Source organism: Ursus arctos, unplaced genomic scaffold, assembly GCF_023065955.2.
Source record: "Ursus arctos isolate Adak ecotype North America unplaced genomic scaffold, UrsArc2.0 scaffold_26, whole genome shotgun sequence".
Taxonomy (NCBI): domain Eukaryota; kingdom Metazoa; phylum Chordata; class Mammalia; order Carnivora; family Ursidae; genus Ursus; species Ursus arctos.
Window position 1 is genome coordinate 28,650,512 of NW_026622941.1, and position 16,558 is coordinate 28,667,069.

At 38.7% G+C, this 16,558-nt stretch overlaps 1 protein-coding gene across 4 annotated transcripts in view; it reads left to right on the top strand.

Annotated features, from left to right (window-relative positions):
- BICD1 (BICD cargo adaptor 1) overlaps positions 1-16,558 on the top strand; it is a 280,674-nt gene that overhangs the window by 20,024 nt on the left and 244,092 nt on the right. For all 4 annotated transcript variants that reach the window (XR_008955926.1, XM_057303224.1, XM_057303222.1 and 1 more), the window contains exons 5-6: positions 12,097-12,357; positions 14,542-14,589. The gene's annotated coding sequence lies outside the window, so the exon portion shown is untranslated. The remainder of the gene's footprint in view (positions 1-12,096; positions 12,358-14,541; positions 14,590-16,558) is intronic.

Genomic DNA, 16,558 nt, shown 5'->3' on the forward strand with positions numbered 1-16,558 from the left:
TAGAACTCTAATTATGTGCTAGGTATCATTCTAGTGCTTTACAAGTATTTGCTCATCTAATATTCATGACAAGTCTCCGTGGTGAGTTATTCTCATGGTCTTAGATAAGTCCAAATGAAGTGTTGGAACTGGGATTTGAACCTGGGTGGTCTGGCTCCAGAATCTACCCTACCTGATGATATTCAGCCTGTTTCTCTATCTAGTCTAGAAATGCTCAGGCAGACTCAAGATACGCTGTATAGCTGAATTTGCCCTGTTCTCTATCAACCCAGTAACCTTAGCAAAACTGAGAATTTTGTTAGTTCTACATTACTTCAATTCACATCCCCAACCTAGCTGGTCTTCCTACCTTCTGTATTCTTCACTCCATTTCTTAAAACTTCCAGGACTTTTAGGATACAGCTGAAATCCCTTACTTTTGCTTACAAGGCTGTAGATGATCTAGCCTACTACATGTTCCAATCTCATCTCTTACTTCCTCACACGGTCTCTTCCCATCCTGCTGAGTAAGGAACAGGCCAGGAGAGGTAGGGAGAGATAGGTAAGGGGCTACGGGATCAGGATCACAAAAATCACAACAATGGGAGGTGTAAGGAAACCAGAGATACAAGGAAAACACCAGACCACGCTGCCCTAGGTGTCAGAGGTGGGGTCTTGTTAAAACAGCTACTTATGACCAACAAAGAATTACCAGACCCTAAAAAGGAAGTAAGCCATTGAAGGTGTTATCACCAATCCTTACTCAGTGGTGCTATCAACAGAGTTGTTAAAAGGATTTAAGTTCCCTGGTTAGCCTTCAATGAAAGACCAACCTTAAAAGCCCACAGTGGGAACCCCATCAGGACCCCTCTGGCTCCTGAGAGATTTTCTTTCTGTACCCCTGCTTAATAAACTTCTATCCCTTTACTCACTCTCCTTTGTCTGCAAGATTCATTCTTTAACTCCATGAGACAAGAACCTCCCTCTCCTGCGTCATTGCCACCCTCCTCCCCACTTCCACACACAGAGGCATTCTCTCTCTCTATTCATACTTGACTTCCTTCCTTTATTCCAGTAGGAGAAGCTCTGTTCATGCTGTTGTTTCCACCTGAAACTGCCTCCCCTCAAATCCACACATATTTCTGGCTAACTTCCTCACAGCCTTCAGGTACCCGCTGCTAATTTCTTTAGGAAGGCTTTCCCCAGATCTCAGATGCTCAGGAACTTCTCTGGTGTCTCCAGTCCTCCGCACACGAGGCACCCTGTACTTCCCATCTGTCCTGAGCACGCTCTGAAGACACACACGCGAGTTGTGTCTTTCTACAATGTCAGCTTGATTCAATCTTAAAGCAAGGTTAACACAATTATCAAGCAGGTCCAGGATTCTAAACTCATTGACATTTCACCACGTGTTTAACTTGGCTTCTTCCACGGCACATAAAACAAAGCACAAGACAAGTCACACAACAAACAAGATAGAACAGGGGGTAGGAAGTTAGCGTGCCAAACCCAATGTCAGTCTGTATGCGTGGAGTTGAGATAAGGCCTCGTCTAGTCCCATCAGCTCTCGGCTCTTACTGCTTATTAACTTCTAGCATTGAAGGATCTCAGCTCAGTTGGGAGATGAATCGGCAGAACCTTTGGCGGCAGCTACCTTCTTGAAGTGCTCTGACATAGAGGGGGTAGGCGTCTGAGGAGTCTGACAATGCTGCAAAAATCCTCCCTCTTTAATGGGATTTAACCGTCTTAGGCCCCTGCAGGCCTTCTCTGCTTCTGCGTGTTATCAGTTCTGGGGTGTCGTCAGCTGGTGGTGGTCTCGGCTGTGTCTGGTAGCTGCAGGCCCCTCAGTTGTTTGTGTCGCTGCTTGACACAGGCCCCTGCTTGACACGAGTGACTCCATTTTGCTCTCACAGTTTGGGTCAACTTTTTGGGTTTTTGTTTTGTTTTGTTTCCATGCTATATATGTATTATATGGGTTTTAAAAGACTTCTTTACTTTTACTGTTCATTATTATTATTTTCTAAGTGAGTTATAATTGATATAGAATATTATATTAGTTTTAGGCATATGACATAATGGTTTGATGTATGTATAGATTACAAAGCAGTTACCACAGTAAGTTTAGTTAACATCTACCACCACATAAGCTACAGAGATTTTTTCTGTGTTGAGAACTTTTGAGACTTTCTTGTGAGGAGAATTTTTGAGATCTACTCTCTTAGCAGCTATCAAAATACGACACAGTATTGTTAACTGTAGTCACCATGCTGAATACTCATCCCTAGAACTTATTTCTCTTATAACTGAAGTTTGTATGGTTTTCCTCCCCACTCCACACTACCCCCTGCCTCTGGCAACCACCCATCTGTTCTCTGTATCTGTGAGTTTGGGTTTGAGTTATTGTTCCTGTTTTGGTTTGGTTTTGTGATATGATATAGAGATATAGTTATGTGTCTCACTCATCTTTGTCTGACTTACTTCACTTAGCATAACACCCTCAAGATCCATCCATGTTGTCACGAATGGCAGTATTTCCTTCTTTTTCACGGTGAACGATATTCCATTGTGTGCGTGTGTATCTTCATCCATTTGTCTGTTGATGAGCACTCAAATTGTTTCCATATCTTGGCTCTTATATATCTGCAGTGAACATGGGAATGCAGACATCTGTCTGAGATAGTGACTTCATTTCCTTTGGATAAATACCTAGAAGTGAAATTGCTGGATTATATGGTAGTTCTATTTTGAATTTTTTGAGGAAACTTCATACTGTTTTCCTTAGTGGCTGCACCAATTTAGATGCCCAACAGCAGTGCACAAGGGTCCCCTTTTCTCCACATCCTTGCCAGCACTTGGGATCTGTTTTCTTTGATAAAAGCCATCCTAACATGTGTGAGGTGACAGCTCTTTGTGGTTTTGATTTGCATTTCCCTGATAATTAGTGATGTTGAGCCCCTTTTCGTGTACCTGCTGGCAATTTGTGTCTTCTTTGGAAAAACATCTATCAGATTCTCTGCCTATTTTTTAATGGAATGGTTTGTTTTTTTGCTATTGAGTTGTATGAGTTCTTATATATTTTCGGTATTAGCCCCTTATCAGACATATGATTTACAAATATATTCTCCCATTCTATAGTTTGCCTTTTCATTTTGTTGATGGTTTCCTTTGCTGTATGGAAGCTTTTTAATTTGATGTAGTTCTACTTATTTATTTTTGCTTTTCTTACCTATACTTTTGATGTCAAATCCCAAAACTCATTTCCAAGACTGATGTTAAGGAGCTTATCCCTTATGTTTTCTTCTAAGAGTTTTGTAATTTCAGGTCTTATGTTTAAGTCTTTAACCCATTTCGAGTTTATTTTTGTGTATGGTATAAGATAGTGTTCCAGTTTCATTCTTTTGCATGTGGCTATCTAGTTTTCCCAACACCATTTATTGAAGAGACTATCCTTTCCCCATTGTGTATTCTTGGCTTTCTTGTTGTTAATTAATTGACCACATGCATGGGTTTCTCATCTCTCTGTTCTGTTCCATTGATTTACGTGCCTGTTTTTATGCCAATACCATACTGTTTTGATCACTATAGCTTTGTAATATAGTTTGAAATCAGGCAATGTGATGGCTCCACTTTTTTTCTTTCTCAAGATCACTTTGACTATTCAGGGTCTAGATACATTTTTTATTAGTTTTTACTTTTTATAGTGAAAATAAATTCAATTTATTTTTTCTATTTCATTTAACAACTTTTTTTCTGTTAAGGATAGTCTGCAACTTGAAAATAAAGCAAAATTATGGCATGTATCCTCTCAAAGTCATACTAGAGGAAGTTCTGCGAAGTATTATATAATTTTCTAGGGCAATGATTCTCCAACTTGTTGGCCTTAGAACCCCCATACATTTTAAAAATTATTGAGGACCTCGAAGAACTTTTGTTTAGGTGGGTAATATCGATCAATATTTAATATATTAGAGGGGCGCCTGGATGGCTCAGTCGGTTAGGTGTCTGCCTTCAGCTCAGGTCCTGATCCCAGAGTCCTGGGATGGAGCCCCGCATTAGGCTCCCTGCTCAGCAGGGATCCTGCTTCTCCCACTCCGCTCCCCCTGCTTGCACTCTCTCTTTCTCTGTCGAATAAATAAATAAAATATATTTTTAAAAATTTAATATATTAGAGGGGTGCTTGGGTGGCTCAGTTGGTTAAGCATCTGCTTTTTGGCTCAGGTCATGATCCCAGGTTCCTGGGATCGAGCCCCATATCAGGCTCCCTGCTTAGCAAAAAGCCTGCTTCTCCCTCTGCCCCCCTCTTTTGTTCTCACTCTCTATCTCAGATAAAATAAATAAACTTTTTAAAAAAATATTTAATGTATTAGAAATTATGATAAAAATTTAAAAATATGTATTAGCTCATTTAAAAATAATAGTAACTCATTACATATGAACATAAATAATATATATTTTAAAGACAACTATATTTTCCAAAGATAAATTAGTAAGTAGAATGGCATTGTTTTAAAGTTTTGGAAATCTCTTTAATCTCTAGCTTAATAGAAGACACGTGGATTCTCATGTCTGTTTCTGTAGTCAATCTGTTGCAATATCACATGTAGGCTCTGGAAAACTCCACCATACACTCATGGAAGGATGAAAAAAGCAAATATATTTACCTTAGTATTATTATAAAAATCATTTGACCTTGCACACCTCTTAAAAAGGATTTTAGCTGCCTTTCCCTGCTTCCTCGCCCCCAAGAGTCTCCAGACAGCACTTTAAGAGCCTTGCCCTAGGAGACTGTACAATCAACTAGGACCCAGACTCTGAAGTTAAATGTTAAATGGATGGATAATTTTCAAATGATATTTTTTTCAGTACAATGTAAATGGTTTCTGTCCAGTAGAAAAGATAACTCCAAAGGTTATAATTTTTATTTCAATTTAAGCAGTTTTATATGTAATTTAGCAAATACACGCTGGCATTTTCTTTTTTCCCCAGTGATTGTATATATCCAGTCACTCAAATTCTCCTTTGAACCAGTTTTTCCACCCTGTTGGTCCCTTTCATTAATAAATAAACCTTTAATCTAGATTCACCTTTAGTACTTTCTCACTTTGTATTAATCTGATTTCATGTTTCTAAGTATTTGAATACCTTCATATTTATTTTTATCTTGAAAAATTTCAAACCTATAAAAAAGTTGCACAACTACAGTGAACACCCGTATGCCACTTACTAGATTCAATCATTAAATTTTTACCACATTTACTTTAACTTTCTCTCTCTCCATCCATCCTTGTAAGAATAAATTTTTAAAATGAATTTCCGCAATTGCCAAGAAGGAAAGGAAAGAAACCTTTCCTTATTCCCCTTCTTAGATCATTTCTGTGAGAAAACTTAGTGATTGTGAATCCTTTCTCTAACTTTTTTTTTTTTAAATAAACATTTTGCTTTACATGCTAAGTCTGAGGGTATTACATCTAGATGTAATGATCCCACTCAGAAAACAGAATTTAGGGGCACCTGGCTGGCTCAGTCAGTAGAGCATGCAGCTCTTGATTTTGGGGTCATGAGTTTGAGCCCCTGTTGGGTATAGAGATTACTTTAAAAAATAGAAAAAATTTATACAGTAAGCTATCCTAGTTTCTAATATATGATCCGTTTTCAAATTTCCCCAGTAGTCCTAATAATGTCCTTTATGGTTTTCTTTTTTCTCTTTTCTTCTAGATTCAGTCAAGGATTACACATTCCTTCTTTAGGAATTTGGACCTTCTATTGGTTATTTGAAAGGTTACATTTTTAACCTTTCTTCCCTTAGAGTTTCTGTTTCTTTTCTGTATGTAAGAAGTAAACAGGTAGATAATAGCATGATTCACTGGATTCAGATCTTTATACTTGTAAATTATTTAATTTTCCTAAACCTCAGGGAATCAGTTAGGATGCTTTTGGTTGCAAGTAGTAGAATATCCAAAATAAAAATGATTTAAACAATTACATTTAATATCTTAACTAAAAATAAGTCTAGAATTAGAACAGCTGCTCAGTGACATTGTCACTATTCTTGGGGCACCCGGGCAGCTCAGTCAGTTAAGTGTCCAACTCTTGATTTTGGCTCAGGTCATGATTTCAGGGATGTGGGATTGAGCCCTGCATTGGGAATCCATGCTCAGTGGGGAGTCTGCTGGAGACTCTCTCCCTCCCCCTCCCTGCTGCCAGCTCCTGCTCTTTCTTTCTCTCTAAAATAAATAAATAAATCTTGAAAAAAAAAGAAAGAAACCAGTTCTTTCTATATTTCCATTATGCCATTCTTAACATATGCTGTGCTGCCTTAGGCTGGCTTCCTATGTGATTCCAAGATGGCTGCCACAGTTTCATGGTCACACATGAATGATAATGTTCAGAGGTAGAAAATGATAGATCTCTTCTTGACTCTTTTTAAGAGTGAAGATAACCTTCCTAAAGCATCACCCCACCCCCTTCATTGCCTAAAATTTCATTTCATGTTCCTGCTCGAAGCTGCTCATCTGGGCAAGCAAGACAACAACTCTGTGATTGCTCAGGCCAGTTAAAATGTATCCCCTAGTCTAAGAGGGCACTGAGACTCCTCTGAAGGATTTGTCTGCATAATGAACATAATCTGGTTTGGGGAAGATGACAACAGTGTCTGCTATACTCAGTTTTTTTCTCTTATCAAAAGGAGGATGATATCATTTATGGAATATTGCTATGAATATAAAATGAAATAATATATGTGAAGTCCCCCTACCAGTGCCTGGAGTAAAATTTCTTCCCTTGCTTGCTTCTTCTTCTTCTTTTTTTTTTTTTTAATTTCATTTATTTATTTGTGAGAGAGGGAGAGAGAGAGGGAGAGAGCTTGAGTTGGGGGGAAAAGGAGGAGAAGAGGCAGAGGGAGAAGCGGGCTCCCTGCCAAGCAAGGAACCCAATTTAGGACTCGATCCCAGGACCCTGAGATCATGACCTGAGCCAAAGGCAGGTGCTTAACTGACTGAGCCAACTAGGCACCCCTTCTTCTTTTTTAAAAAAGATTTATTTACTTTTTTAGAGAGAGAAAGAGGGTGTGCATGTGAGTGGGGGGTGGGGGAGCAGAGGAAGAGGAAGAGGGAATCTCAAGCAGACTCCATGCTGAGCATGGAGCCTGATACAGGGCTCAATCCCACAACCCTGAGATCATGACCCTGAGATCATGACCTGAGCCTAAATCAAAAGTTAGATGCTCAACTGACTGAGCCACCCAGGCACCCCTTCCTTGCTTTCTACTTATGGTTTACTACTGTTGTTCAACCAAAAGATGGCAGCAAAGGGAAAAATCTTCAATTTAATATTTTCTTCTCACATCTACCTCACAGAGAATATTAGTTCACCTAGTCCACCACTTTATCTATGTTAGAATTTATCGGACTCTTTAAGTACTCTGAATTTTAATATTACTAGCAGAATAATTTTTAATAGATCACAGCTTGTATTATTAATGTTATAATAGCTGTTCTTGAAATCACATAGTTTTCACTCATATCAGTCAATTCAGAAGAAGGGAACATATTGGAATTACAATTCTTAGCTGACAGAACAATTAAATAGACTAGGAAACATGCTGTTCAAACCAATTGACTCTCCAATTATTTTTATTTGAGGGGCAAATCATTTCATAATTTTGCAATGCCTATATCAAATATATTTAATTAACCACTGATGAATACTCACATCTCCCAGTAGAATTTGAACTTCAGTTCAGTTCAGCAAATATTTGTTAAGCACCTGTTATATGCTAAGCTCTGTGCTGTGCTGTCTTAGAAGAGTCTATCGGGTTGGACAAAGACACGGATAGAAATTCCAACAAATAAGGTAAGTGCTGAGGTAAAGGTATGTACAGGTGCCACAGGAGCAATGAGAAGTGCACTATACCCTGTCTGGGAGACGAGGGTAGACGAGGCCTGAGCTGCAGTACAATGAATGAGCTGGATTTAGATGACCAAGAGTTGGCTGAGCAAAGAAACTTGGGAAGACATTCCAAGGTGGAAACAATCACAAGCCATAGCAGGAATCCCAAACTTACAGTGGAATGTTGGGAGAATGGGGACCTGTGAGCAGGGTTTGCTAGCAATTAAGTATTACCTGAGAGTAAGGTTTATTATAGGGAGAAGAAGAAGATGAAACTGGGGCCTAGGGAGCCCAGTTCTTTGAAGACTTTTCAGACCAACTAAGAATGAATTCTAATGAATGAACTGTAGGCCCTCAAGCGCTGTCTAAAGAATTTTAGGCAAAGAAGTAATATGGTAAAAATTTCCTGTTTAGGTATATCATTAGTTTTAATTTAGTTTTAATTTCTTTTTTTTTTTTTAAGATTTTATTTATTTATTTGACAGAGAGAGAGACAGCCAGCGAGAGAGGGAACACAAGCGGGGGAGCGGGAGAGGGAGAAGCAGGCTCCCAGCGGAGGAGCCTGATGCGGGGCTCGATCCCAGAACGCCAGGATCACACCCTGAGCTGAAGGCAGACACTTAATGACTGAGCCACCCAGGTGCCCCTAGTTTTAATTTCTTAAAAATGTTTTGAGGGGTGCCCGGGTGGCTCAGTTGGCTAAGAGTCTGACTCTTGGTTTCAGCTCAGGTCATGATCTCAGGGTCGTGAAACTGAGCCCCAAGTCAGACTCTATGCTGGGCGTGGAACCTGCTTAAGATTCTCTTTCTCCCTCTCCCTTGACCCCTCCCCCCTTAAAAAATGCTATTGACTTGATTACAAAGCCAGGTTAATTGTCCCACAGAAAGTCCCAAATTCTGGTTTTGACTGAATATTCCTCTTACTGTTACTTAACTTTTTCCTATATCCTCCATGTTTCCTGTAGACTTCAGGCTTGATTAGATTTAGGTCCGAGGTTTGTTTGTTTATTTGTTTTTTAAGGACTTTTTCATAGGTGGCAATGTGTACTTCATATTGTATCATATGCAAAAGCATGTACTATCTGGTTTTCTTACCTTTACTGAACGCTAAGACTGATCAGTGAGTCCAACCTGCTCCATTTATTGGAAAGTTTCCCATTAATCTTTTATCTAATGATTTTGTGATCCCTTGCTAACCATTTCATTAGGAGTTGCAAAATGTTGATTTTCTAATTCAAATATAGAACTCTTATCTATTAGAGCTATTAAATTTCCAGGAAATTCTGTTCATACTAGAAAAGCAAAATAAATTCTCATTTCTTTCCTTTTAGTTATCAATTTTTAGAGTAATGAGTTGGTGCTCAGCAACCTTTAATTGTATCCATACATTCTTGTATTTTCTTTACTCTTTTTTTTTTAAAGATGTCTTTTTAAAAAAATTCATTTTAATCATTTGGAATTATAATTCTTTTGATGATCAAATCATCTAATCTTTGACCAGTGGGAACCTCTTCCAGCTGGCTCATGGTTTTTTGTTTTTTGATGTGTTCCCATTATTAGGTTTAGATAACATCTTTGCTTTCTGGTACAACAAGCTGTTCCAAGCTCATCTTGTATATTTTCTGCCTCACACATGGTTTAGGCTTGGTGCCTCGGAATGAGAAATGGTATTTAATTTTAGCTATTCTAATGGGTGTATAATAGTATTTCATTGTGGTTTTAACTTGCATTTCACTGATAACTAATGATTGTGAGCATCTTTTTGTGTGCTGATTGACCATCTATCTTTGGTGAAAGTGTCTGTTCAAATCTTTCACCCATTTAAAAAAAGTTGGGTTGTGTTTTTATTACTAAGTTGTAAAGGTTTCTTTTTTATATATATTCTGAATTCAAGTCTTTTGCCAGATATATGTATTGTGAATATTTCTCCCAGTTTGTGGCTTGCCATTTAATTTCCCTATTGTGTTTTTCAAAGAGCAGAAGTTTTATGTTTTCATAAAGTCCAAATTATCAGTTATTTCTTTTAAGGCTTCTGCTTTTTTATGTCTGAAGATACCTTTCACTATCCCAAAGTTGTAAAGATTTTTCCCCCTGTTTTCTAAATAATTTATGGTTTTAGCTATTTTCTTTAGGTCTATGATCCAGTTTGAGTTAATTTTTGTGTATGGTGTGAGGTAAAAATGAGTTTCATTTTTTTCCTGTTCTCACACCATTTGTTTAAAAGACTGTGTTTTTCCCTCATTGGATTACCTTGGCACCATTTTTGAAAATCAGTTGGCCACATATGCGTGGGTCTATCTCTGGACTTTATTCCGTTGCACTGATCTCTAGGTACATCCTTACGCTAATAAAAAAATTGCCTTGATTATGCCCACTTTATGGGAAATCTTGAAATGAAGTAGTGTAAGTTTTTGATCTTAGTTTTTCTTTTTCAAAATTGTTAGGTTCTTTGAATATCCATATTAGTTTTAGCTTATCGATATCTACAAAAGAGACTCCTGAAATTCTTACTGGAATTGCACTGAATCTGTAGATCAACTTGGGAAGCATTGACGTTTTAACGATATTGATTGTTTCCATCTATAAGCATGGTGTACCTTTCCATTTATTTAGATCTTTAATTTCTCTCAGCAATGTTTTGTTGTGGTTTCAGTGTACAGGTAGATTTCATACATATTTTGTTAAAATAAGTATTTTCATGTTTTGGATATTGCTGTAAATGGTATTTTAAATTTCAGTTTCCAGTTGTTTATTAGTAATATATAGAAATACAATTGACTTTTGTATAATAGCCTGATATCCTATGACTTTGCCAAACTAACTTATTAGCTTCAGTTACTTTCCTACAGATAAGGAATGATATTTGAAGACCACAATCTAGATTTTAGGAATGTTCACTGCTGCTGGGTTGTCATCGTTTCTAGGGCTTTTCATTGGATAGCACCAGGAAGAAATCATGAGGATATATTGATATCATTGGTTTTAGATGACTGGAGTTTTACTTAAAACCTTTGGTTTAATTTAATTGTATGTCTTTTCTCATGTTAAGAATCCTGGTTCTTAAAAAAAAAAAAAAAAAAAAAAGAATCCTGGTTCTTAACATTATTAGCATAATTGCTTGTTTTAGCTAACAATATAAATATATTTGTATCGAAATATCAATCTTCATGTCATTACTAATAAGATAGAATGAAGTTCAAGATTTATTTATTTATTTTTTTTTTGCAGTTCTTTTTATCCTTAGAGTATCCCACTGAGGATATTCAGTGAAGATCCTATATAACATATTAGATTAATTTGCTTTCATTTATTTTAAATTTCTAAATGTTTAATTTCATTTATTATTATATAAACATTTTTATTATTCAAGGTTAAGACTAAACTGCATTCAGACAAGTCTTATTTCCATCACTGTCCCATCCATCCTATTCCCTCATGGGTAGTTTTTTACATCAGTATTTCATTGGTTCATTCTGCAAATACAAGCAAAAATAGCAATTTTTTTGTTTATTTACATTTGTATCTTTGAGATAGACTACTAGAAATGGGAATATTGGGCCAAAAGATAAATACATTTGTAACTTTGTTAACTATCAATAAATTTGCCCATATAAAGACTGAACTATTTTGTATTCATATCAGAATTGTATGAGAGCCTAGTTTTTCCAAAATCTTACTAACAGAGTATATTGTCAAAGTTTGAAGTTTTGCCAACAAATAGGTGAGAGATGTTATTTCAATAAGGATTTTAATTTATATTTTATAATATATTTTTAATGATTATTTTTTTCTGGAATATTACTAATGCTACAGATTATTGCCTTTTAACAGATACTGCTGATCCTTGAAAATGGAAATGATTTTATTGTATGAATTTGACATTGGTTATCTTCTCTGTTGAATTCTTGATCAATAATCAATGACATCTGAATTACATATTCATTTATATAAATTCAGGGACAGGTTATCTATATCATGTATTAGCTAAACCCTTATTTCCTTTCCTCCTTTTTTTGCCGTATGATCTATGACTACTTGACCAATAATTAATACTTTCCTTGTTAGCTGACTAGGCAGTCAGTATAAAACATAATGGTAACGTAACTAAATCTGTCAGTGTTACTATTTGCTAGTCATTCAGCATTACAATTAGTTATATAGTAAATTTCTCCCTGGATTGTTGATTTTATTTTATTTTATTTTTTAAAGATTTTATTTATTTATTTGACAGAGCAAGAGCAAGCACAAGCATGGGGAGCAGCAGAGGGAGAGGGAGAAGCAGACTTCCCACCCAGCAGGGAGCCCAACACGGGCCTTGATCCCAGAACCCCAGGATCATGACCCAAGCCCAAGGCAGATGCTTAACCGACTGAGCCACCTAGGCGCCCCTGGATTGTTGATTTTAATAACCCATGTTAATTCTCTACCACCTTGGAAAACTGAGCATTGTCTGAAAGTGAATGTACACTGATAACATATGCTAACATACCTGGTAAGTGGAATGAGAAAGTGGTGGTTTGTGTAAGTGAGTCTGCATTTCTCAGCTGTTTTTCATGCCTCTGTTCATACTTGTAATTGAGATTATCAGGTTAGTAAGGCAAACAATCACTATAAGGAAAGCGTTTTTCAGGCATGTGGGAGGTAACTTGGACAAAGAGCAAAGCCCCAATCACAACTGTTGGAAACTGTCATTTTACTGTCATTTTCATGATGGTTTTCTTATTAATGACATTTATTACCAACTCTCTTGTTTCTGATGTACATTAATGATCCATTAACCAGATAATGCCCACCATTTGCCAGAGGAATATCAGACTCTGAAAACCTACCTGGTAAGATGCAAAGGTTGAGGTCAGGTGGTATGTGTAGGGTGCTCCCACTGGCTTTCACTGTGCTGGAGTAAGGGGAGCTCTAGTTGTAGCCCTTGCTTATGTGAAATGGTAGGAGCACTCTCTGAGAGGCAGGGGCACTGGTTTCCTGAAGCTGTCATGGTCTAAATGTTAGCTGTTATATCTCTTTAGAAGTTTGGAAGAGTCTCCTCATTAAAAATTTTCCTTTAGACTGTCAGGGCTTGAAGACAGAGATCATATCTTGCATACCTTTAATATCTACATTTGACTCATATTTCTTCCCAGATCAAGAGATGCTGAAGCCTTGGAATTTCTGTGCCCTTGACCAGTAGTTATTTTTCCTCCCACAATTGTTTGGAGGAGAAACAGTGCACTCCATGTGGGCAGGAATTTGTCCTGTGCCCTGGCTGTCTGAACCCACAGTGGTGCCATGATTTTAACAGCGAGTTAAAATCCAGTACCCATTGACTCTTATACTGAGGTCCCTGTCTATCAGAATGGATTCCTTAATACTGATGCCATCCTGGATCAGACATGAATCAGTGCCCTCCCAAAACACACACACAGAGACACACACACACACACACACACATACACACACACACACACACACACACACACACACACACACACACACACTTTTGGACTTACATTTTAAAATACTGTCTCCACTTTGGGGATGGTTCTATTACAAATATGCTATCTTAGTCACAGCTCATTCATTCCTAGGGCTTACATTCATCTCTCTGCCAGTTCACTGTTGGATTCCCAGCAGATCTGAAGGCCAAGACTATATATGGTTACAAGAAAAGCTCCTTTCTTTGGCAGTGCCCAAGGAGGATAAGTAGAAAAAAAGCTAGCCTGAGTTTATTGCTTAAGTTCACCCTTATCTGCTCACTTCTTTGAAGCAGGAGTGTCTTGCTTTCCCTTTCTAAGCCACACAACTTACGTATTATTAAAAATAAAGTGTGCCTATGATTTCGTTCCATTGGCTAGTAATTTATTTAAAGTGGATCCATGAGCCAGTTCTGGCAAATGAGATGGAAGTGGAACTGACCTGTGAGGGGTTCCTTTCCCGGAAAACAAGACAAAGGCCCCAAAGGAAAAAGCTCTTGCTCCCTGCCCCTTTTTATTGGCTTGAACTGGGGGCATTTCCAGAGCAGCGGAAACAGCCCTCCTGCAAACTTGAGACAATAAGCGTGAGGACAAGAACCAACACACTAAGCACAGCAGAGCAACAGGAGAGCTGAGTCCCTTTTGCATCATTTTGCACCTGAACGGATGCCAGCAACAACCTACCTCTGGGCTTGTTCTATGGGAAAATTGATCTATTATTTGTTTAAGCCTGAAGTTGGGTTTTCTTTTACTTGCAAAAGCATGAATTCTAACTTGGAGTTAATTTTTTCTTAGAACATCAGACTGGTCTTATTTCTAGGTATTATCTCATCTGACACTTACTGTGACCTCACATTCATGCATTCCTGGCCCATCCCTCTCTTGGAATTTTATTTTTCTTTGTGTCCCAGTTGTATACTTTTCCCGTCCACCACTGGATGTCCCCCTACACTTTTCTCTAAAGGCTAAATAAGACTATTCTACTCCAGGGGCACCTGGGTGGCTCAGTCAGTTAAGCAGCTGCCTTTGGATCTGGTCATGATCCGAGGGTCCTGGGATTGAGCCCCTCTTCGAGTTCTCTGCTCCATGGGAAGCCTGCTTCTCCTGCTGCCTGCTGCTCTCCCTGCTTGTGCTCTCTCTCTTTCTCTGTCAAATAAATAAAATAAAAGACTATTTTAATCCAACGTAAATATTCTATTTTTTAACTGTAGGAAACAATGATATATGGAGGATCTACTGCGTGTCGGGCAGCAAACCAGGTATGTTAGACTTACCAATTCCCTCACCGATTCTTCTGAGAGCTGCAAACAGAGTAAAGCACTCTAGCTCTTTAAGCCGAAAGAGATTGATTGCTTTCATGGTACAGGGTAGCTTACAGAATTTCCAAGAGTGCCAGTGACCAGGCTTAAGTGCTGCACAGCTTACTTAAAGAAACACTCAACCACACCGGACTGTCAGCACACACCGCCCCCACCCCCACCCCCCCACAGGGCTGCTGGTGCGTGAGAGCCCTGGGCACCTGGGACACTAGGGCGTGGTCAGCGGAATTCTGCCACAGCAGCCCTGTAGGAATCATGTGCCGGCACCGCCAGAGCCCACGGGTCCCAGGGCAGCTGCCTCCTCATGGGAGTTTTTTTCACCTTCCAAGTCTCCCAAGCTTGCTTGACCAAACTTGGCCATCTATGTAACTGTGGCTACAGGGGAGTCTAAAAAAGCTGGGTTCTTCGTTTTCCAGCATCTCAAGTGTGGGATGGCAAGCTAGAAAGGTTTGCAACTGGCACTGAATGAGCCAATAGAAGGATCTGACCCTGGCTTCCTTAAAGATCTTTCTTTACAGGGGAGTTATTTAACTGGTTAATTGCCACAAGGCAGAGCGAACAGATGGATTGCAATTCGGTGGCATCTCGAAGAGGAGTAGTGTTGGAATGATTGAGGTGGAATTCCAGGAATGAGGGCCGTGGTGAATGAAGGATGCCTCTGCTGGCTGAGGAGGAAATAGTGGCTTCTTGCCCTAGGTTAAGGAGTTATTCCTGAAATTTCTTTCAGGTAGCTCCATAGGTAAACATTAAAATATTCACATATTTCTTTAAATAAGACGATGACCTACTTTAAATAAATTAAATCCTTAAAATTTTTGTTTTAACCTGTTTTTAATTTACTTCTGGAGGTAAACGTCTCCTCCTTTCTGTTCCTATGTGAGTATACGGGAAAGCCAACCTGTGGGATGTCCTTGCTCTGGTGCTGTGATCTTATATGAAATGTTGAATAGGGGCGCCTGGGTAGTGCAGTTGTTAAGCGTCTGCCTTCGGCTCAGGGCGTGATCCCGGCGTTCTGGGATCGAGCCCCACATCAGGCTCCTCCGCTATGAGCCTGCTTCTTCCTCTCCCACTCCCCTGCTGTGTTCCCTCTCTCACTGGCTGTTTCTCTGTCACATAAATTAAAAAATCTTTAAAAAAGAAAAAAAAAGAAATGTTGAATAAAAGCCCTTCTAGCTGCTTATGAAAAGTCTTAATGAACTGAGAGGGTGGAGGAATCTTTCCAACTGCTCCTATACTCATTACCTTAGTAATGGACATATTTTAACGTCTGAAAAATAAGAAAGTTTCTTCATTGATTATTCTGTACTAAACTGTTAGGGTTTTTTTCCTTTCAAGAGCACCGTTCATTAATTTAGTACCACCAGCTAGCTGACAGGTTGTCCCACAGGCTGTCAAGGGCATTGACAAGTGACACAGATATTGTTTTTCCTGAAGGATTCCGGGGGCCTTTTCACCCCCACTCACAGGGTACTGACAGCAGAGAATGTCAATCCACTGGCAAGGAGTCTCCAACTAGCAGATTGAACATTTCCTGCTGCTGCCAGAAACCCAATACCATGGAGTGAAGCTCTTCTTTGCAGTCAGCACCCCCCACCCCCATTCATTTTCAGAGCCTGTTTTTCCTTTGACAACACCTCTCAGAACTGTGACTAGTGTACAAATGAACTGTCTATCCCTACTCTGCTGTACAGCAACATGTCTACTGTCTTAAATCCTCAAACACAGCAGCCTCTAGTTCATTTTCTTGATGTATTCATTCTGGTAGCTGTACCGGAGGTTATCAAATTAAATTTTCGTTAGCAAATATCTCAAAAGACGAAGTGTATCTCTCGGCAGGATTGTCTAGCTTTCATAAAGTTTACTACGAAGTTACTTTAAAATGAATCATGCTTTTCTTATTAACATCATC